The sequence below is a fragment of the Gorilla gorilla genome, chromosome 13, assembly GCF_029281585.2.
Source record: "Gorilla gorilla gorilla isolate KB3781 chromosome 13, NHGRI_mGorGor1-v2.1_pri, whole genome shotgun sequence".
NCBI classification, from domain to species: Eukaryota; Metazoa; Chordata; class Mammalia; order Primates; family Hominidae; genus Gorilla; species Gorilla gorilla.
Window position 1 is genome coordinate 45,048,737 of NC_073237.2, and position 24,639 is coordinate 45,073,375.

The window sequence follows — 24,639 nt, forward strand, 5'->3', positions numbered from 1 at the left end:
GTTGTAGGAAGCAGGTCCTCACTAGGGAAACACTGCTGCAGCCACTGCAGAAGGTGCTTGTGTTAGCTGGGACAGGCACCGCTCCTTTACTGACCATCAGTGGTAAATTCTGCTGTTGTCAGCAGGCCTCTATTTAGAAATGCCTCTCTTGTGTGTGTGTGTGTTTGTTTTTGTTTTCCTTTTTATGGAGACGGTGTCTTGCTATGTTGCCCAGGCTAGTCTCAAGCGATCCTCCCACCTTGGCATCCCAAAGTGCTGGGATTACAGGTGTGAGCAGCCACACCCAGCCAAGATCACAAAGCTAGCAGAGGATGGTTTCCATCCATCAACCTTTGGGTTATGGGCCCAGAGGTATGCTTCCACTGCACCACTCTGCTGTTCCCTCTCTCCTTTTTCTAATCTGCACTGGAAAACCACAATGTTAACCTCTATCCTATCAGGGGAACCCACGTCCAATATTTCAACATAGGTTCTTTCTATTTTCCCTAAGTGTCAGCTGGTCTGAGAAATAAAGAGAAAGAGTACAAAGAGAGGAATTTTACAGCGGGGCCACCAGGGGTGACATCACATATCAGTAGGTCCGTGATGCCCACCTGAGCTGCAAAACCAGCAACTTTTATTAAGGATTTCAAGACGGGAGGGGGTGTACAAACAGGGAGTAGGTCACAAAGACCACATGTTTCAAAGCGCAAAAAGGAGAACAAAGATCACATGCTTCTGAGGCCAATAAAGATCACAAAGCAAAGGGCAAAATCAAAAACTCCTGATAAGGAGTTCAGCTGTGCACGTATTGTCTTGATAAACATCTTAAACAACAGAAAACAGGGCTCCAGAGCAGAGAACCAGTCTGACCTCAAATTTACCAGGGAGCAGTTTTTTCCCCACCCTAATAAGCCTGAGGGTACTGCAAGAGATCAGGGCGTACCTGATCTCAACCACATAAGACAGACACTCCCACAGCGGCCATTTATAGACCTCCCCAAAGGAATGCAATTCTTTTCCTAGGGTCTTAATATTCCTTGCTAGAAAAAGAATTTACTGCTATCTCTCCTACTTGCATGTGTGTTTATAGGCTCTCTGGAAGAAGAAAAATATGGCTTTTTGCCTGACCCCACAGGCAGTCAGACCTTATGGTTGTCTTCCCTTGTTCCCTAAAATCACCGTTATTCTGTTCATTTTCAAGGTGCACTGATTTCATATTGTTCAAACACACATTTTATAATCAAATTGTACAGTTAACGCAATCATCACAGGGTCCTGAGATGAAGTACATCCTCAGCTTACGAAGATAACAGGATTAAGAGATTAAAGTAAGACAGGCATAAAAAATTATAAGAGTATTATTAGGGAAGTGATAAATGTCCATAAAATCTTCACAATTTATGTTTCCTCTGCCGTGGCTCCAGCCAGTCCCTCTATTCGGGGTCCCTCACTTCCCACAACACTCTCCTTTTTCTAATCTGCGCTAGAAAACCACAATGTTGGGTTTAGAATGAAACATGATAATTGCTAAAATGGAGGTGCATATGTGGAAGCAGAAGGGCAGGGGCCCAAGTCTGCACTGAGAGTCATGGGAGGTTTTGCAGAGGAGGTAGCCTCGGAACTGAAGTTAAAAGATGAACAGGATTTTACCAGGCAGAGCACTGGGGGGAGGGAGGGAATCCTACAGAAGGAACAGCCCATGCAAAAGGATAGAGGTCTGAGAAAGCATACACATTCAGGAAACTTCAGAAGCACAACCTGACCTAGAAAACCAATAGATGATATAAAGAGTAAGTCTTTTTGTTTTGTTTTGTTTTTGAGATGGATTCTCACTGTCACCCAGGCTGGAGTGCAGTGGCACTACCTTGACTCACTGCAACCTCCACCTCCTGGGTTCAAGCGATCCTCCCCCTTAGCCTCCCAAGTAGGTAGCTGGGATTACAGGTGCATACCACCACACCCAGCTAATTTTTGTACTTTTAGTAGAGATGAGGTTTCACCATGTTGGCCAGGCTGGTCTGCAACTCCCGACCTCAAATGATCTGCCCACCTCAGCCTCCCAAAGTTCTGGGATTACATGTGTGAGCCACCATGCCCAGCCAAGAGTAAGTCTTTAAGAAAGAAAATCCTGATGGCAGAAAAATAAATTAGATTTCCAAAACTACTGGTAAGGTCTTTCAGTAAACCAGGTGAAGGATGATATGGGCATGACTAAGGCAATCATTCATTCCTTTACATGCTGCTCTATGCCAGATACTTTTCTAGCTGCCAAGGGTTAAATGATGAGCAAAACAGACACTGTCTCTGCCCTCACAGAGCTTTCAGTCTAGGGGCTGTCAGAAATTAAATAAGTGCATAAATAATTGCAGTTGTCTCACGTGTGTCATGAAGGAGAAGTATAAATTCCACAACAGCCAATAGCAGTAGATGTGGCCTAGTCTGAGGGCATCAGAGAAGGCTTCCTTGAGGAAGCTGAGAGAAGTGAAGTTTAAGGCAGGGGTAAAGAGAATTGAAATAAGGGATGCAACTGAAATACAAAATGGCAATTGTGATAGATTATACTATTGATTCCAGATATTTGAACATACTTTCTCAGTCAATGAATATGAGACTTGGCTTTGTCATTTGCTATGATCATTGTATTAGTCCATTTTCACACTGCTGAAAAAGACATATCTGAGACTGGGCAATTTACAAAAGAAAAAGGTTTATTGGACCCACAGTTCCACATGGCTGGTGAGGCCTCACAATCATGGCAGAAGGCAAGGAACAGCAAGTCACGTCTTACATGGATGGCAGCAGGCAAAAAGGGAGCTTGTGCAGGAAAACTCCAACTTATAATAACCATCAGATCTCGTGAGACTTACTATCACAAGAGCAGCATGGAAAAGACCTGCCCCAATGATTCAATTACCTCCCACCAGGTCCCTCCCACAACACATGGGAATTCAAGATGAGATTTGGGTGGGGAGACATCCAAACCAGATCAGCCATGGAACTGATTTACACCATGACTGAACTTTGAAAGCTATTCCTACTTTTACCATTCCTTTTTATTCCCTCTGCTGTATCCCAAATTGGGGCTGCTCTTCAGCCTAGATCCTGGAATGAAAAAGACCAGACCTTCAGTCAACCTACAGCCAACATATAACTTTAACAAAAAATAAAACTTTGCATTGTTGGCTGGGCATGGTGGCTCATGCCTGTAATCCCAGCACTTTGGGAGGCTGAGGCGGGTGGATCACAAGGTCAGGAGATTGAGCCCATCCTGGCTAACACAGTGAAACCCCGTCTCTACTAAAAATACAAAAAATTAGCCGGGCGTGGTGGTGGGTGCCTTTAGTCCCAGCTACTCGGGAGGCTGAGGCAGGAGAATTGTGTGAACCCAGGAGGCGGAACTTGCAGTGAGCCGAGATCCCACCACTGCCCTCCAGCCTGGGCGACAGAGTGAGACTCCGTCTCAAAAAAAAAACAAAAAAAAAAAACAACTTTGCGTTGCAAACCACTGAGATTTGGAGGGATTTTCTCTTACCCCAGCATAACGTAATGAGGGCTGACAAATACAGGAGGATTAATAAAACTAAACTACTGATTAGAGATCAGACATGAAAGAGTGGAAAAAATAGAAGACAGCTTCAAATAGTCTAGGCTGAGTGATCAGAAAATAATTTACTAATCCAAAAGGGAAAATAGAAGGGAAAGCAGTGATTTACGTTTTGACTTGTTGAGTTAAAGGCGCAGGCTAGTGAGAATTAGTATTAGCAGCAAGAATATCTGGGAAGAGATATTCTCTTGGCAACTGAAAAGGCAAGTTAGGAGACCATGGACAGGTCAGAATTAGAGAGGAGATTTGTAAATCAGGAGGTTAGATGAGATACCTGAAAGCCATAGTAGACAAAGAGAATGGAGGTCTGGGGGTAGTATGTGGAACGTATCTCCTTGGACACACTTACATTTACAGAAGCCTGAGTTATGAGGAGACACAGGTCCTGGCTGACAAGGAGCAGGAGCAGTCAGAGAGACCTAGAGAGGACCAGGTGGGCAGGGCTGAGAAATAAGGGGTGCAGTGCCACCCATAGGCTTGCCAAAAAAAATCCACAAACCAACCAACCTAAACCAGATCAACACACTAGGTCTCAGTGCCATTTTACAGGGACAGAATCAGGTGGAGATCTTTTTTTTTTTTTTTTTTTTTTTGAGACAGAGTCTTGTTCTGTCACCCAGGCTGGAGTGCAATGGCACAATCTTGGCTCACTGCAACCTCTGCCCCCCAGATTCAAGGGATTCTCCTGCCTCAGCCTCCTGAGTAGCTGGTATTACAGGCATGCACCACACCCGGCTAATTTTTGTATTTTTAGTAGAGATGGGGTTTCCCCATGTTGTCTAGGCTGGTCTCAAACTCCTGACCTCAGGTGAACCCGCCTCAGCCTCCCAAAGTGCGGGGATTACAGGCATGAGCCACCGTGCCCAGCCATAGATCTTGTTGAATGTTAAAAATGCAGATTCTGATTCAATAGGTCTTGAGTGGGGTCCAAGATTATGCGTTTCTAACAAACTCTCAGGTGATGCAGATGCTGCTGGTCCATGGACCATATTTTAGTAGCAAGACTATAGAGAACAGAAGAAATGACAACATGCAGATGCAGTTGATAAAAATCCAGATTATGAGAAACTGTGACAGCCCAATTTCTTAAAACAAAAGATGGAGAGGAAACCTATAGATTAAAAGAGACTTGAGAGACAAAACAACCAATTGCAATGTGTAGATGTAGGTCCTAAATCAGTTTGTAAAAAAATACTTCTTAGGACAGTGGTAGAAATGTGATATCTGATGATATTAGAGAATTATTGATTGGGGGTGAAGTGATCACAGTATAATGGTTAAGTTTTTAAAAGTGACATTTCAAAGGACTACAGACTGTAGGATATTCTATTTTTATGACATTCTGAAATATATAAAACTATAGGAATAGAAAACAGATGTGTAGTTGCATGGGGTTGGGGGGGAATTCACTCAAAGGGATATAGGGGAATTTGGGGAGGTGACAGAACTGTTCTATATCCTGATTGTGATGGTTTTATGACTGAATGAGTTTATAAAACCTCAAAATTAACCTAAAAAGGGCAACTTACAGCATGTAAATCATACCCCAATAATAAACTTGAGCAAAGCCAAAAAGAAACAAAAAAGGAGAGAAACAAAAAAGGAAAGTTGTTGTTTAGAGATACATACTGAAATATTTACCCATAAAGTATATGATCTAGGATTTGCTTTGAAATAAAGGAGGAGAGTGTCACTATGGGGGTATAGACAGAGCAACATTGGCCTCAAATGGATAATTGTGAAAAGTGGGTGGTAAACACATTAAACTAGTCTCTCTACTCTGTACCTGTTTTAAAATTTTCATAATAAAAGAGTTTTATTTTGGTCAGGCATGGTAGCTCACACCTGTAATCCCAGCACTTTGGGAGGCCAAGGCGGGCAGATCACCTGAGGTTGGGAGTTTGAGACCAGCCTGACCAACAGGGAGAAACCCCGTCTATTAAAAATACAAAAATTAGCTGGGTGTGGTGGCACAAGTCTGTAATCTCAGCTACTCAGGAGGCTGAGGCAGGAGAATCGCTTGAACCCGGGAGGCAGAGGTTGTGGTGAGCCTAGATCACACCATTGTACTCTAGCCTGGGCAATGAGAGCAAAACTACATCTCAAAAAAACAAGAGTTTTTTTTTTTTTTTTTAAACCAAAGAAGCAAAGGGCTTCACGTGATTGTCCCCACAAGCACCAACATAGCCGAGAGCTGCGAGAACACAAGTTGGTGAGTGAGGGCGAGGGCTTGGCCTTTACCTACGGGTACCCTTAAGAAAGCAGTTCTGGCCGGGCTTGGTGGCTCACACCTGTAATCTAAACACTTTGGGAGGCTGAGGTGGGTGGATCACTTGACGTCAGGAGTTCAAGACCAGCCTGGCCAACATGATGAGAGCCCCTCTCTACTAAAAATACAAAAATTAGCCAGGCTTGGTGGCACGTGCCTGTAATTCCAGCTACTGGGGAGGCTGAGGCAGGAGAATTGCTTGAACCTGGGAGGCAGAGGTTGCAGCGAGCCGAGATCGCACCACTGCACTCCAGCCTGGGTGAGAGAGCAAGATTCTGTCTCAAAAAAATAAAGCAGTTCTGGCCCAGCCTGTGGTTGTTACCTTTCCTCTTCATTCCAGAGGGCACAGGACTGGCAATGGGAGGTTACCCCTGTGAGGGAGCAAATAGCAAACAACCTCTCCAAGAGGGCACCCACCCTCTCTCTTCATGAGAAGGTCCTTGTTCCCAGGGAAACTTTGGTAAATAAGCTGATTATCAGCTGTGTGGGTGGGATGCAGGTGATACTGTGGCCACAGACTCTTTGGAACCAGGAAGCTAGAAAGGTCAGAGACTGGTCAGTGTTATGCTCTACAATCTAAGGGGCCTCTTGGGGCCGGGTTGTGAGGGAGTGGGCAGTGGCACATCAGAGACTACCTGTCACACCTGCTGGAAGGGCTGCATCACAATGGCCTGTAGACTTCATCCTTCCCTCACTCTGCCTGTGTTCAGCCTTTCAGAAACCAAAAAACACTGTGGGAAAATGGAGGTGGCATTGAAGAAGGAAATGAAGAGGGAGAAGGCCAGGTTGGGGCAAAGTGTGATATGGGGCAGATGACATTTACATGGCAGAAGAAAAAAGGTACATAGATTGGGCCGGAGCTTGAAGACAGGTTATGGGATGCTCCTTTGGTATAAGAGATTCTTGAGCAAATGTAAGCCTAAAGAAAAGGAGCTTGAGTAGAAATATTCAAAATGTAAAAAGAAAAAAGCGTAACTTATTGCAGTATAATCTAGTGTTAAAAAAAACAAAAAATATAAAAGGATAATTAATTAAACTAAATCCCAAAGAAGATGAGAAGAGATAGAATTGAAAGTTCAAGATCTTTCATTTTGCCTGAAGAGAAGGGATGGCATGGAGTAGCCAAGTATTGTTCTGTCTCTCCTGGCATCTCTTCCTTTTCCAAGACCTTCTGCTGCTTTTTATTCAGTGAGGACAGCCCACCTCCCACCTTCCCCCAACCCCCAACTCCATTCAGATGCCTACCATAAGAACAACCATGGTATACACTGTGACCTGACTCTGTGGCTAACGTTCATTGGTCCAGGAGTGAGTCGTGATCTAAGCTGGCTAATCAGAATGCATTTGTGGGAATTTCAAATCAGAATTGAGCTCTTCCAGTTCCACATGGTTGACTGACGAAATGGAGATAGAAACCTGGGCACTATTGGTGGCCTATGCCACCAGATGGCTGGGCAAGCAGAACTAGTTAACAGTAGAGAGAATAATGATGCTGTCCCAAAGAAGGCTGTATAGAAAGAGCTAGTAAGGAGTCCCTGGCTTCAGCTATATGCCCAGGATCCAGCCACATACAAAGTTTCCCAAGATACCCTGGAAACTTTATAGTAAAGTCACATTTTTGTTTAAGCTAGTTGGAGTTGGGTTTATGTGACTTAAAATCAAATGTCCTAACAGAACCCTGTGCTAAGAAAGAGCGGAATGTAGAGAGTGATAGATATGAATACCTTGACACGTTTTGAGGATGAGAGAAGATAAAGCAGTTCATATTTCTGAAAGAAGTGGGAGAAAACATTGTCTACTGAAAAGGAGGGGGTTAAGTATGTCAGGGCCTTAAAGGCAGTGGAAAAGATTAGGACCAGTGAGCTCACCCTTCATTCTCTAATCATAACACATAAAGGTAAGGATCTGAAATGTAGTATATTCAGTAGGGGCAGTCATTGCCAGGAAAGTTGCAGGCCAGCCACCAAGAAGCCATGAAAAAGATCTTTAATCTTTCTCATCGGGCGCAGTGGCTCACACCTGTAATCCCAGCACTTTGGGAGGCCGAGGCGGGCAGATCACGAGGTCATGAGATCGAGACCATCCTGGCTAACATGGTAAAACTCCGCCTCTACTAAAAATACAAAAAATTAGCCGGGCGCGGTGGCAGGCGCCTGTCGTCCCAGCTACTTGGGAGGCTGAGGCAGGAGAATGGTGTGAACCCAGGAGGCGGAGCTTGCAGTGAGCGGAGACTGTGCCACTGCACTCCAGCCTGGGCGACAGAGCATGACTCCATCTCAAAAAAAAAAAAAAAAAAATGCAGCTTGGGGAACAAATGATACAGTAGTTAGGAGACACTTGACCCTCCTCTGAAGTGTGAAAATTCAAAGAAATTTCATCCTAGAAATATTTGATGGTTCTCAAAATGAACACAAGTACTTAGATCTCTCATCACATCAAAAAAGTTATTAATGTATTTTAGGGCAAGCATTTCAAATGAGTCTTTCACAGGATTAGTGACATTTTTAGAAAATAATATGTGTAGCCGGGTGCAGTGGCTCACACCTGTATTCCCAGCACTTTGGGAGGCCGAGGCGGGCAGATTACCTGAGGTCAAGAGTTCGAGACCAGCTTTGTCAACATGATGAAACCCTGTCTCTACTAAAAATACAAAAATTAGCCGGGCATGGTGGTGTGCACCTGTAATCCCGGCTACTAAGGAGGCTGAAGCAGGAGAACCACTTGAACCCAGGAGATGGAGGTTGCAGTGAGCTGAGATTGTGCCATTGCACTCCAGCCTGGATGAGAAGAGCAATACTATCAGAAAGAAAGAAAGAAGAAAGAAAGAGAGAGAGAGGAAGGAAGGAAGGAAGGAAGGAAGGAAGGAAGGAAGGAAGGAAGGAAGGAAGGAAGAGGGAGGAAGGAAGGAAGGAGAAGGAGGGAGGGAGTCTAAATAATATGTTATCTCCTTCCATACTTCAACTAAGTACAAACAAATCATGAATTTTTAGTGTCCACCTTTCCAGCCAGTCAATGAGGAACAGGAAGAGGATGGGGCCCCACTGTCTCTGAGCCACACAGCTCCCCCTGCCATCTTGGTGGTGCTCCTGGGTTCTGTGTGGTTTCCTACCAGAAGATGAACTCAACCAGATTAAATCCCACTCTCAACTTCCACCTGTGGACCTGCTGAAACCCCAGGGTCAATTGTTGCCAGAATTGTTATCTGCGCTTGTCAGGCCCAGAAGGGTCTTCCTCCAGCCTCTAGGTAGATATGGTCTTAGTTCTCCTAAGGGAATCAGTCCATTTGCATGATCCGGGTGTCTATAATGTTGTCATTTTGAAAATTCTATATTAAGGGAATCAAATGGAATGTAACCTTGCAAATTGGCTTTTTTTTCACTAAGCATAATTCTATGGATATTTATTCACTGCATATATCAATAGCTCTTGCTGTTTATCGCTGAGCAGAATTCCATGGTATGGATATACCAATTTGTTTAACCATCATCAGCCATTAAAAGACATCTGGGTTTTTTTTCTTTTTCTCACATTTTGCTATTACAAATAGTAGCTGATATCAACATTCATTATAGGTTTTGGTGTAAATACAACTCATCATTTCCCTAAGGTAAATGTCCAGGTGTGAAATTGCTGGGTTTCATGGTAATTCCATGTTTATTGTTTTAGAATACTGACAAACTGTTTTCCAGAGTGAATATCCCATTTTACATTCCCACCAGCAACGTATGATTTCCTAGTTTATCCACATCCCCCCATTTGGTGTTGTCACTGTTTTTTATCTCAGCCATTCTGATAGTTGTGTAATAATATCTCATTGTGGTTTTAGTATACATTTCCCCAATAGGTAATGATGTTGAATATCTTTGCACGTGCTTAGTAGCCTTCCGTATAACTCCTTCAGTGAAATTCTCTGCATATCTTTTGCTCATGTTCTAATTGGATTGCTTGTTTTATTTTGGCTTCATTTATTCCTTCTGTAGCACTCTTTCTTTATTTAGATACGAGTTTCTGACCTATATAATTTTCCTTCTCTCTGAAGAACTTCTTTTAACATCTCTTGCAAGGCAAGTATATTCCATTTTTTAATGCATAGAAAGTTTTCATTTCTCCTCCACTTTTTTTTTTTTTTTTTTTTTTGAGACGGAGTCTCACTCTGTCGCCCAGGCTGGAGTGCAGTGGCGCAATCTCGGCTCACTGCAAGCTCCGCCTCCCAGGTTCATGCCATTCTCCTGCCTCAGCCTCCTGAGTACCTGGGACTACAGGCGCCCGCCATGACGCCCGGGTAATTTTTTGTATTCTTTTTTTAAGTAGAGACGGGTTTCACCATGTCAGCCAGGACGGTCTCCATCTCCTGACCTCGTGATCCGCCTGCCTCGGCCTCCCAAAGTGCTGGGATTACATGGGATTACAGGTGTGAGTTACTGAGCTGGCTTGTTTTTTTTTTTTTTTTTTTTTTTGAGACAGGGTCTCACTCTGCCACCCAGGCTGGAGTGCAGTGGTGAGATCTCGGCTCACTGCAACCTCCGCCTCCCCACTTCAAGGGATTCTTCTGTCTCAACCTCCCGAGTAGCTGGGAGTACAGGCACACCATCACGCCTGGCTAATTTTTATATTTTTAGTACAGACAAGGTTTCACCATATTGACCAGGCTGGTCTCAAACTCCTGACCTCAGGTGATCCACCCGCCTCGGCCTCCCAAAGTGTTGGGATTACAGGCGTGAGCCACCGTGCCCGGCCTATTTCTCCTTCACTTTTGAATGATAATTTTGCTAGATACAGAATTCTAGGCTGGTAGGTTTTTCTTTCAACACTTTAAATATTTTAGAATATTCTTTTCTTGTTTGCATACTTTCTGAAGAAAAGTTTGATATACTTCTTACCAAGTAAGGTTACTGTTGAGTTTTATGAGGTTTTTTTTTTGTATATTCTAGATACTAGCCCTTGTCAGATACGTGCTTTGCAAATAATTTCTCCCACTCTATAGTTTGTCTTTGCATTCTCTTAACAGGATATTTTAAGAGTAAAAGTTGGCTGGGCATGGTAGTTCACACTTGTAATTCCAGCACCCTGGGAGGTTGAGGCAGGAGGATTGTTTGCATCCAGGAGTTTGTGACCAGCCTGGGCAACGTAGTGAGACTCCATTATCTACCAAAACAAAAAAAAAATCAGCTGGGTGTGGTGGTGCGCATCAGTAGTCCCAGCTACTCAGGAGGCTAAAGTGGGAGGATCACTTGAACCTGGGAGGTCAGGGCTGCAGTGAGCCATGATCCTGCCACTGTATTCAGCCTGGATGACAGTGAGACCTGTATCCAAAAGCAAAAAAAAAAAAAGAAAGAAAGAAATTTGTTAATTTTGATGAAGTCCGACTTACCAGTTTCTCCTTTTTTTATGACTTAAGTTTTGGCCAATATAGTGAAACCTGGTCTCTACTAAAAATACAAAAATTAGCCAGGCGTGGTGGTGGGTGCTTGTATTCCCAGCTACTTGGGAGGCTGAGGCAGGAGAATCGCTTGAACCCAGGAGGCGGAGGTTGCAGTGAGCCAAGATCGCACCATTGCACTCCAGCCTAGGCAACAGGAGTGAAACTCTGTCTCAAATAAATAAATAAATAAATAAGAATTCTTTGCTTACCCCTAGATCTAGAAGATTTTCTCCTATTAAAAAAAGTTTTAAGGCTGGGCATGGTCACTCACGCCTGTAATCCCAGCACTTTGGGAGGCCGAGGCAGTCAAATCACGAGGTCAGGAGATCAAGACCATCCTGACTAACATGGTGAAACCCCGTCTGTACTAAAAATACAAAAAATTAGCCAGGTGTGGTGGCACGCACCTGTAGTCCAAGCTACTTCGGAGGTTGAGGCAGGAGAATCGCTTGAACCCAGAAGGCGGAGGTTGCAGTGAGCCGAGATCGTGCCACTGCACCCCAGCCTGGGCGACAGAGCGAAACTCTATCTCAAAAAAAAAATTAAAAAAAATGAAAAGTTTTATAGTTTTACATTTTACAGCTAAGTGTGTAATCCTTTTTGGTTTAATCTTTGTATCATGTGTGAGACTTAGGTCAAGGTTCATTTTTTTGCCTATGGCTGTCCCATTGCTTCAGCATCATTTGTTGAAAGATTATCTGTCCTCCATTGAACTGTTTTTTTAAGTATGTCAAAAATCGGGTGGACATATTTGTGAGGATCTACTTCTGGGTTCTCTATTTTATTCATGTATCTACGTATGTGCCACTACCAGTAACATATAGTCTTGATTACTGCAGCTATAATAAGTCTTAAAATCAGGTTGACTGTTTCCTTCCACTTTCTTTTTGAACATTGTTTTTAGCTATTTTAGTTCCTTTGCCTTTCCATATACATTTTAGAATAATCTTGTCTACATCTATAAAGAATTTTCCTGAGATTTTGATGGGAATTGCATTAAACATATATATCAATTTGAAAAGAATTGATATCTTTACTGTGTTGAAACTTCCACTCCATGAGTACAGTATGTCTCTTCATTTAGATCTTTTGATGTCTTTCATTAACATTGTGTACTTTTCATCATTTAAATAATGTACGTTTTATTAGATTTCATTTCCTTGACTGATTGTATTGCATTTTTAATTAGTGCTCACATGTTCATAGCTAGTGCTTACAAATATGATTGATTTTTGTATTTTAGCTTGTATTTTGTGATCTTCCTGAACTCACTTATTACTTATAAGAATTTGTAGATTCCTTGGAATTTCCTTAGTAGATAATCATGAGTGGTGACAAAAGACATCTTCACCTTGTTCCTGAGCTTAGGTGGAAAGCATTCAGTCTTTTATCATTACGTATAATATCAACTGTGGGTTTTTTTGTAGATACTACTCATCAGGTTGAGGATTTTTTTTCTTTCCCTATTTCCTGAAATTTTTTATCATGAGTGGATATTGAATTTTGTGAAATGCTTTTTGTACATTTAGTGATATGATGATATGATTTTTATTCTTTACTATGTTCATGTGGCAGATTACATTGACTGAGATTTTAATATTAAGAAAGACTTGCATCCCTGGAATAAAACCCACGTGGTCATGGTATATAATTCTTTATATACATTGCTGAATTATGTATTCTAATGTTTTGTTAAAGATTTCTGTGTCTATATTTATGAAGCATATTAGCCTATAGTTTTCTTTTTTGTACTGTTTTTTTCTGGCTTTGACATCAAGATAATAATACTAGCTTCATAAAATTAGTTTTATGTGTTCATTGAGTGTTCCTTCCTCTTCTATTTTCTGAAAGAGAGTGTATGGAATTGTTCTTAATTCCTCTTCAAATATTTGGTATAACTATCCAGGAAAACCATCTGGGCCTGAAGATTTCGGACAGCTTTTAACTTATGAATTACATTTCCTTAATAGTTATAAGGCTATTCAAATTACCTATTTTATATTGGGTGAGGTTGTGGTCATTTGCAGTTTTCAAGGAATTCATCCATTTCCATGGCTATATACCCATCTACACACATCATTTATGTGTGTAGAGTTTGTAGTGTTCCTTTACAATCCCTTTGATGTCTGCAGGACCTGTAATGGTTATTTTGTTTCATTTTTGATATTGACAATTTGCATCTTTTTTTTCAGTCTTGCTAGATGTTTGTGAAGTTTATTGATCTTTTCAGAGAATCAGCTCTTTATTTTATTGATTTTTTCTACGATATTTTCCATTTCATTCTATTCTGCTTTTAACCTTATTATCTCCTTCCATCTTCTTGGTTTTGGTTTATTTTACTCTTCTTTTTCTAGGTTCTTGAGGTGGGAGGTTAGCTTATTGATTTGAGGTTTTTTCCTCTTCTCTAATATACGCATTTAGTGTTATGTTTCCCTTTCAGTGCTGCTTTAGCTGCACCCCACAAATTTTGATTTTATTTTTATTTTCATTCAGTTCAACTGATTTTTAAATGTCCTTTGAAACTTCCTTTTTGATGCATAGATCATGTAGAAGTATGTGGTTTAGTTTTCAAGTGTTTGTTGATTTTTGTTTTCTTTTTTTTAACTTTTATTTTAGGTTCAAGAATACATATGCATATTTCTTACATAGGTAAACTTGTGTCATGGGAGTTTGTTGTACAGATTATTTCATCACCCAGGTATTAAGACTCATACCCATTAGTTACTTTTCCTGATCCTCTCCTTCCTCCCAACCTCCACCTTCCAACTGGTCCCAGTGTGTGTTGTTCCCCTCTTATGTGTCCGTGTGTTCTCATCGTTTGGCTCCCTCTTATAAGTGAGAACATGCGGTATTTGGTTTTCTGTTTGTGTTTGTTTGATAAGGATATTCATATTCCAGCTCCATTCATATTCCTGCAAAGGACATGGTGTCATTCTTTTTTATGGCTGCATAGTATTCCATGGTGTATATGTACTACATTTTCTTTATCCAGTCCACCATTGATGGGCCTTTAGGTTGATTCAATGTCTTTGCTATTGTGAACAGCGCTGCAGTGAACATACGTGTGCATGTGTCTTTATGATAGATGATTTATATTCCTTTGGGTACATACCCAATAATGGGATTGCTGGGTTGAACGGTAGTTCTGTTTTTAAGTCTTTGAGGAATCGCCACACTGTTTTCTACAACGGTTGAACTAATTTACACCCCCACCAACAGTGTATAAGCATTCCTTTTCCTGTGCAATCTTGCCAGCAACTTTTATTGTTTTTTCACTTTTTAATAATAGCCATTCTGATTGGTGTGAGATGGTATCTTGTTGTGATTTGGATTTGGATTTCTCTAATCATCAGTGATATTAAGCTTTTTTCTCATATGCTTGTTGGCCGTGTGTATGTCTTCTTTTGAGAAGTGTTAATGTCCTTTGCCCACTTTTTAATGTGGTTTTTTTTCTTGTAAAATTAAGTTCTTTATAGATGCTGGACATTAGACCTTTGTCAGATGCATTGCTTGCAAGAATTTTCTCCCATTCTGTAGGTTGTTTCCTCTGTTGATAGTTTCTTATACTGTGCAAAAGCTCTTTAGTTTAATTAAATCCCATTTGTCAATATTTGCTTTTGTTGTGATTCCTTTTGGCATCTTTGTCATGAAATCTTTGCCCATTCCTATGTCCAGAATGGTATGGCCTAGGTTGTCTTCCAGGATTTTTATAGTTTTGGGTTTTACATTTAAGCCTTTAATCCATCTTGAGTTGATTTTTATATATAGTGTAAGGAAGGGGTCCAGTTTCAGTCATCGGCATATGGCTAGCCAGTTATCTCAGCACCATTTATTGAACACGGTGTCCTTTCCCCACTGATTGTTTTTGTCAGGTTTGTCAAAGATCAGATGGTTGTACGTGTGCAGCCATATTTTTGTGCTCTCTCCTCTGTTCCATTGGTCTATGTGTCTGTTTTTGTACCAATAGTACCAGGTTCTTTTGGTTACTGTAGCCCTGTAGTATAGTTTGAAGTTGGGTAACGTGATGGCTCATATTGGCATCTATTGATTGTCTTTTTTCACTTAGGTTTTTTGTTTTGTTTTTGAGATGGAGTCTCACTCTGCCGCCAGGCTGGAGTGCAGTGGCATGATCTCGGCTCACTGTAACATCCGACTCCCTGGTTTCGCCATATTGGCCAGGCTGGTTTCAAACTCCTGACCTCAAGTGATCCGCCCACCTCGGCCTCCCAAAGTGCTGGGATTACAGGTGTGAGCCACCACGCCCGGCCGTGAATTATATTTTAATACAATTATGAAGGAAGGAAGGGACATATTGGGGAAAATGTGGAATTTTTATGCAGGGCTAATTTGTCTTACATACAGAGTGCTAACAATCCAATACAAAAAAAAAATGAGTAAAAAACAGGAACAGAAAAATACATAAGATGCTTAATTCACAGTAACAAAACTATAAACTAAAACTACATTGAAATAACATATATTTCCTCTGACTGACAAAATTCCAAAGTTTGGCAGCACTTAGTAAGACTTTAGGGTATCAGGCACTCTCATACATTGTTAGTAGGGGTGTACATTGGAACAATCCTATGGAGAGCAATGTAGCAGTATTTATCAAAATTACAAATGCAGGCTGGGCACAGTGGCTCATGCCTGTAATTCCAATACTTTGCGAGGCTGAGGCAGGCAGGTCACTTGAGGTCAGGAGTTTTGAGACCAGCCTGGCCAGCATGGTGAAACTCCGTCTCTACTAAAAATACAAAAATCAGCAGGGTGTGGTGGCGGGTGCCTGTAATCCCAGCTACTTGGGAGGCGGAGGTTGCAGTGAGCCAAGATCATGCCACTGCAGTCCAGCCTGGGCAACATACTGAGACTCCATCAAAAAAAAAAAAAAGAAAAGAAAATAGTCCAGCATATTTTTAGGCTGATGGAGGATGATCCAGACATTTAGATTATTTCTGCCTTTTGCTGTACTACGGTGCCTTTTAAATACCTCTGTTATATCTTTTTATCTATTTATATGTTTCTTTTTCCATTAGACAAAAAATTCCTTGGAAGCAAGGGCCATCACTCCTCATCTCTATCTCCTGCTGCTAGCCTGGTGCTGACATAAAGCAGTGCCCAGCATATATTTGTTCAAGAATGTTGTTGAGGGCTCTCCCCATGGCTGTCCACCATTTGAATGAATCCAGAACACCTCAGCACCAAGTTCAGGCTTCCATCTTGCAGCAAGGTCCACTTGTGTTGGAATTCTCAGGAAAAACTGCCAGAAGCAGTACGACTAAAACCAGGCAGATGGAGCACAGCAACGAAGGCACTGCTCACAGCGAAAACCACATGAGCAAAGTCAGAGGTGCTGGCATAATGACGATGATGAGATGGTGGTGGTTGTGATGATGAGGATAGTTAACATTTATTGAGAGTCTACTATGTACCAAGAACTGTTTAACTTTTATAATGTATTAGTTAATTCCTGACAAGAAGTCTATGAATAAGGTATTATCTTCATCTTACAGATGGGGAAACTAAGACAGGAATAAGTTGCCCAACATCATATAACTATGAAGAAATACAAATACATGAGACCAAAAGAATATATATAGTGCCTTGATACAGAGACTTGATCAGACAAAAAAAAAAAAATAGGTTTACTCTTGCACTTTTTCTGACCTCCCCTCTTCTTCCTATCTACAAAGTCTTTAATAAATATATGCCAGATTTTATTTTCTGCAACTTTGCAAAAACATTCCTTCGTCCCTGACCCAAGGGGTGAGAAATCTGTTGTAATTCTTGCTACTGGATATAGTTGCAGACATAATGCCAAGGAATTTTCCTAGATTCAGGTCTTTGATTTAACTTCCTTTCCCAAACACAGCTTGGCATGTTTCAAAATTAGTTTCTTCCTTACAAGTAGGAATTGTCATTGAAATTTAGTTTTTTGTGTCTAAAATGACCTTTTTTTTTCTTCCTGTTTCCTTGATTTGGGCCAGAAAGGAGACAGCTTACTAAAATGCACGAACTTACTTCCTCCCATACTACTCTTAGTTTCTGTATTTCTACCTCCCTTTGGAAAACATTCCTGTTCCCCGAAACACTTGAAAAACTCATATAATGAGTTAGGGGTAAATTTACCTATACTGATTGCTCTTAGGATTACTCTATTTTTATTTTGTGAGACAGGGTCTCGTTGTGTGGCCCAGGCTGGAGTGTAGTGGTGTGATCATGGCTCACTGCAGTCTCAACCTCCTGGGCTCACACGATCCTCCCACCTCAGCCTTTCGAGAAGCTGGGACCCAAGCAGCTGAGATGATAAGTGAGCACCACCACGCCCGGCTAATTTGTTTAAAAAATTTTTTGCAGAGATGAGGTCTTGCTTTGTTGCCTAGGCTGGTCTTGAACCCCTGGCCTCAAGCAATCCTCCCACCTCAGCATCCCAAAGGGATTACAGGCATGAGCCATGGTGCTCGGCCTGGGATCACTAATTTAATACTATTGAATACAGAGAGGTAATTCTGTTTAGTCAGTATCTTCGTGGCTGAAAGACTCCGCCTTCAGGCCCTGTTATGGGCTGAACTGTGTCCCCCTAAAAATGCATATGATGAAGTCCTAACCCTCAGTACCTCAGAATGTGACTGTATTTGGAGATAGGGTTTTAAAAGAAGTAATTAAGTTAAAAGGAGGTCATCAGGGTGGGCACTAATCCAATGACTGGTGTCCTTATAAGAAGAGATTAGGACAGACACAGAGGAAAGACACAGAGAGCAGATGGCAGACTATAAACCAAGGAGAGAACCTCAGAAGAAAGCAATCCTGCTGACATCTTGACCTCAGACTTCTGGCTTCCAGAATTTTAAGAAAATTAATTTCTGGCCGGGCGAGGGGGCTGACGTCTGTAATCCCAGCACTTTGGGAGGCCGAGGGGGGCAGATCACTTGAGGTCAGGAGTTCAAGAGCAGCCTGGCCAACATGGTGAAGGTGAAACTCCGTCTCTACTAAAAAATACAAAAATTAGATGGGCATGGTGGTACATGCCTGTAGTCCCAGCTACCTGGGAGGCTGAACCAGGAGAACTGCTTGAACCCAAGAGGCGGAGGTTGCAGTGAGCCGAGATTGCGCCAATGCATTCCAGCCTGGGTGACAGAGTGAGACGCTGTCTCAAAAATAAATAAATAAATAAATTTCTGTTGGTTAACCCACCCAGTCTGTGGTTGCCAGTTGTTATGGTTCTGTCGGTTGCCAGTTGTTATGGCAACCCTTGCAAACTAACACAGGCCATTACTCAGAGCCCACCTTTTTCACTGTGCCAACACTGAGCTTTCAAATCTATATACCCGGCCCGGCGCGGTGGCTCACGCCTGTAATCCCGGCACTTTGGGAGGCCGAGGTGAGCGGATCACCTGAGGTCGGGAGTTTGAAACCAACCTGACCAACACGGCGAAAACCCGTCTCTACTAAAAATACAAAAATTAGCCAGGCGCAGTGGTGGGCGCCTGTAATCCCAGCTACTCGGGAGGCTGAGACATGAGAATAGCTTGAACCTGGGAGGCAGAGGTTGCAGTGAGCCGAGATCACGCCACTGCACTCTAGCCTGGGCAACAGAGCGAGACTCCGTCTCAAAACAAAACAAAACAAATCAAATCTATATACCCAAGAGTCTACTGGACATCTCCTCTCATCACATTGACACTTCACATTCAGTGTGTCCAAAGCAGCACTCTCATCGCTCTCTGCATGCCTCTCTTCCTTACGTCACTGACAGCACCCCCATGACAAGCCAGAAATCCAGTTGTCATTCTGAATTTTGCATTCTCACTCCATTCCTACTTCCTATTAGTTAAAAAGTTCTATCCAGTCCACCTCTTAAATCTTTATTTCTTAGTTTTTTACTTTCAAAAATTTCAGATCCAAAGAAAAGTTGAAAGAATAATACAATGAACAGCTTATAGCCTTCACAAAATTCACAATTCATTAATGTTTTTTCTATTTGCTTTTTTTTTTTGGAGAAGAAGTTTCACTCTTGTTGCCCAGGCTGGAGTGCAATGGCGTGATCTCGGCTCACTGCAACCTCTGCCTCCCAGGTTCAAGCGATACTCCTGCCTCAGCCTTCTGAGTATCTGGGATTACAGGCATGTGCCACCACGCCTGGCTAATTTTGTATTTTTAGTAGAGATGGGGTTTCTCCATGTTGGTCAGGCTGGTCTCAAACTCTTGACCTCAGGTGAACCGCCTGCCTCACCTTCCCAAAGTGCTGGGATTATAGGCGTGAGCCACCGTGCCCAACCCACTATTTGCTTTCACATTCTCTTTCCATATATACTTTTTCTCTGGAACCATTTGAAAATAAATGACAGGCCAGCTGCAGTGGCTCACACCTGTAATCTCAGCATTTGGGGAGGCTGAGGTGGGAGGATCACCTGAGGTCAGGAGTTCAAGACCAGCCTGACCAACATGGAGAAACCCTGTCTCTACTAAAAATACAAAATTAGCCGGGCTTGGTGGTGCATGCCTGTAATCCTGGCTGCTGGGGAGGCTGAGGCAGGGGAATCGCTTGAACCCACGAGGCAGAGGTTGTGGTGAGCCAAGATCGTGCCATTGCACTCCAGTCTGGGCAACAAGAGTGAAACTCTTGTCTCAAAAAAAAGTTAAAAAAAGAAGATAAATCATGGCTGGGCTCGGCGACTTACTCCTGTAATCCCCAGCACTTTGGGAGGCCGAGGTGGGCAGATCACCTGAGGTCAGGAGTTCAAGACCAGCCTGGCCAACATGTCGAAACCCCGTCTCTACTAAAAACACAAAAAAATTAGCCAGAAGTGGTGGTGCACGCATGTAATCCTAGCTACTTGGGAGGCTGAGGCAAGAGAATCGCTTCAACCTGGGAGGCGGAGGTTGCAGTGAACCGAGATCACACCACTGCACTCCAGCCTGCACGACACAGCAAGACTCCATCTCAAAAAAAAGAAAAGAAATCACAAATACCATGATATTTCTCCCATAAATACTTCAGCATGCATCTCCTAAGATTAAGCATTCTCTGCTACATGTCTTCAATATTGATGTTGTAATGGAAGTTCTAGCCAGAACCACTAGGCAAGACAAATAAATAAAGATAAAGGGCATACTAATTGGAAAGAAACAAGTAAAATTATCTTTATTTTCAGATGACATGATCCTATATGTAGGAAATCCCAAAGAACCCATAAGAAAATTATTAGAGCTAGTAAATTTAGCAAAGTTTTAGAGTTACAATCAACATGCTAAAATCAGTTATTTCTATACACCAGCAACAAACAATCTGAAAAGGAAATTAAGAAAACAGTTTCACTTACAATGGAATACAAAAGAATAAAATACCTAGGAATAATATTAATCAACGAGGTGAAAGACTTGCACACTGAAAACCAAAACATTGCTGAAAGAAAGCAAAGACCTAAATACAGTCATGCATCACTTAATGACAGGAATCCATATTCTGAGAAATGCACTGTTACATGATTTCATCATTGTGTGGATATCATAGAGTGTACTCATACAAACCTAAATAGCATATAGCCTACTACACACCTGGGGTCTATGGCATAACCTCTTGCTCCTAGGCTACAACCCTGTACAGTATGTCACTATGCTGAATACTGCAGGCACTTGTAACACAATGGTATTTGTGTATCTAAACACAGAAAATGTACAGTTTTAAAAAATGGTATAAAAGATTTAAAATAGTACAACTGTATAAGGCATTTACCATTTGTAGCACCAGAAGTTGCTATAAGTGAGTGAGTGGTGAGCCAGTGAGTGGTGAACGAATGTGAAGGCCTAGAACATTACTCTATACTACTGTACACTTTATAAACAGTGTATCCCTAAACTCCACTAAATTTATAAGAAATGTTTTGTTTCAATAACAAATTAAACTTAGCTTATTCTAACTTTTTAACTTTATTAACCTTTAATTTTAAAAAAACTTTTTGACTCTTTTGTAGTAACAATTAGCTTAAGACATACATTTGTACAGCTATACAAAAATATTTTTTCTTTGTATCTTAATCCTATAGAATTTATTATTTAAAAAATTTTTTAAAAACATTTTTGTCAGACTGGGCGCAGTGGCTCACGCCTGTAATCCCAGCACTTTGGGAGGCTGAGGCGGGTGGATCACGAGGTCAGGAGTTCAAGACCAGCCTGGCCAAGATGGTGAAACCCCATCTCTACTAAAAATACAAAAAATTAGCCGGGCGCAGTGGCAGGCGCCTGTAGTCCCAGCTACTCAGGAGGCTGAGGAAGGAGAATCATTTGAACCTGGAGGGTGGAGGTTGCAGTGAGCCAAGATCGTGCCACTGCACTCCAGCCTGGGTGACAGAGTGAAACTCCGTCTCAAAAAAAAAAAAAAACAAAAAAAACAAAAAAAAATTTTTTTGTCAAAAACGAAGACACACAAACATTAATCTAGGCCTAGATGGGGTCAGGATCATCAAGGTGTCACTAGGTGATGGGAATTTTCCAGTTCCCTATCATATGGGACCAATGCTGTATGTGTGGTCTGTAATTGACCAAAACTTTGTTATGCAGCACATAACTAAATGAGAAGACATCTTGTGTTGATAAGTTGGAAGACTTAATATTATAAAGATGGTAGTACTCCATAAATTGAGCTACAGATTAAATGCAATCCCCATCAAAATTGCAATGGCATGTTTTGCATAAATGAACAAGCTGATCCTAAAATTCATGTGCAATTGAAAAGGATCCTTAAGAACTAAACCCATCTTGAAAAAAAAACAAAGTTGGAGTACTCTTACTTCCTTATTTTGATGCTTGCTACAAAGCTATAGCACTGGCATAAGAATAGGCACATGGACCATGGAAATAGAAGTGACAGTCCAGAAATAAACCTATAAATCTATGGCAATTAATTTTCAACAAGAGTGTCAAGACCATTTGATGAGGGATGAATAGTCTCTTCAACAAATAGTGCTGGAACAACTGGACATCTATCTGCAAAATAATTAAGCTGGAGTCCCAACCTCACACAATTATTTAAGAATAAACTCAAAATGGATCAATAACCTAAATATAAAAACTAAGACCATAACATAGGGTAAGTCTTTAAGATTAGATTTTAAAACATAGGGGTAAACTTTATGACACTGGATTTGGCAACGTATTTTTAAATGAAACCAAAAGCATGATCTACAACAATTTTTAAATTATATAAATTGGGCTTTAAAATTAAAAACTTTAACATTATTAAGAAAGTGAAAAGGCTACAGAATGGGAGAAAATATTTGCACATCACATATTTAATAAGAGTTTAGTCTCCTGAATATATATTAAAAAACTCTTACAATTCAATAACAATGAGACAAACAACCCGATTTTAAAAAGGACAAATGCTTTGGGAGGCTGAGGCAGGAGGATCACTCGAGGCCAGGAATTCAAGACCAGCCTGGGCAACATATGGAGCCCTTATCTCTACACACACACGCGCACGCACACACAAATCTTTTTTTTTTTTTCTTAATTAGCCAGAGTCATGACGGGTGTGCTGAAGAAGACCACTGGCCTTGTGGGATTGGCTGTATGCGAGAGTCCACAGGAGAGGCTAAGAATATTGTATACAAAGATTTTTAATGTTCTTGAGCAAATCCCTAAAAATGTAGCATATAGAAAGTATACAGTACAGATTACAAATGAGAAACTGGCTATGGTTAAAGCAGAACCAGATGTTAAAAAATTAGAAGACCAGCCGGGCGCAGTGGCTCACTCCTGTAATCCCAGCACATTGGGAGGCCAAGGTAGGCGGATCACCTGAGGTCAGGAGTTTGAGACCAGCCTGGCCAACATGCCGAAACCCTGTCTCTACTAAAAATACAAAAATTAGCCGGGCATGGTGGTGCATGCCTGTAGTCCCAGCTACTTGGGAGGCTGAGGCAGGAGAATCGCTTGAACCCAGGAGGTGGAGGTTGCAGTGAGCCGAGATCATGCTACTGCACTTCAGCCTGGGCAACAGAGTGAGAGTCTGTCTCAAAAATTAATTAATTAATTAATTAAATAAAAATAAAAAATCAGAAGACCAACTTCAAGGTGGTCAAATAGGTGATTCTGCAGGCTAAAAATGAACTAAGCCTGGCAAGAAAAATGAGGCAGTGGAAACCATGGGAGAGACTCCTGCCAATCAGTGGAAATGGCCAATATAATTATTAAATGACTTTGGTAGGTTGGTGGGAAACTGATGTAATTAAATATTCTGTTATATTAAGAGTGTGGGCCAGGTGCAGTGGCTCACACCTGTAATCCCAGCACTTTGGGAGGCAAGGCAGAAGGATCATTTGAGGTCAGGAGTTTGAGACCATCCTGGCCAACATGGTGAAACCCCATCTCTACTAAATATACAAAAATTAGCCAGGCATGGTGGCATGCACCTGTAATCCCAGCTACTCAGGAGGCTGAGGCAGGAGAATCGCTTGAACCCGGGAGGCAGAGGTTGCAGCGAGCCGAGATCGTGCCATTGCACTCCAGCCTGGGCGACAGAGCAATACTCCGTCTCAAAAAAAAAAAAAAAAAAAGGCAAAGAACCCTTGTGTACTGTTGGTGGGACTGTAAATTGGTACAGCCATATGTAAAACAGTATAGAGGTTCCTCAAAAAATTCAAAATAGAACTAACGTGATCCAGCAGTCCCACTTCTGGATAGATAGCCAAAAGAATTGAAAACAGGGTCTGTCTCTAAGAGATATTTGCACACCCATGTTCATATCAGCATTATTTACAATAGCCATGAGGTGGAAACAACCAAAATGTCCGTTGACAGACGAATGGTTAAACAAAATGTAGTATATACATGTAACAGAGTATTATTCAGCCTTAAAAGAGAAGGAAATCCTGTCACATGCTATAACATGGATGAACCTTGAGAGCATTATGTTAAATGACATAAGCCAGTCACAAAAAGACAACTACTATTTGATTCCATTTATATGAGATACTTAGTCAAAATCATAGAGACAGAAAGTAGAATGGTTACCAAAAGCCGTGGGTAGGGGGAAAGGAGTTGTTTAATGAGTATGAAGTTCCCATTTCGCAAGATGAGAAAGTTCTGGAGATCTATTTTACAACAATGTTAATATATTTAACATTACGGAAGTGTACACTTCAAAATGGTTAAGATGATACATTTTGTGTTATATATTTTTTAACCACAATTAAAAACGCATTAAAAATTTTTTTTAAATGAGACAGGGTGTCACTATGTTTGCCCGGGCTGATCTCAAACTCCTGGCCTCAGGAGATCCTCCCATCTCAGCGTCCTAAAGCGTCTGGATTACCGGTGTGAGCCACTGCGTTTGGCCACCCTAAAATATTTTTAAAAGGA

General features: G+C 41.5%; 1 pseudogene; it reads left to right on the top strand.

Moving 5' to 3' along the window:
* Positions 1-22,801: 22,801 nt before the first annotated feature.
* Positions 22,802-23,465, top strand: LOC101132227 (NADH dehydrogenase [ubiquinone] 1 alpha subcomplex subunit 5-like; annotated as a pseudogene).
* The last annotated feature ends 1,174 nt before the right edge of the window (positions 23,466-24,639 follow it).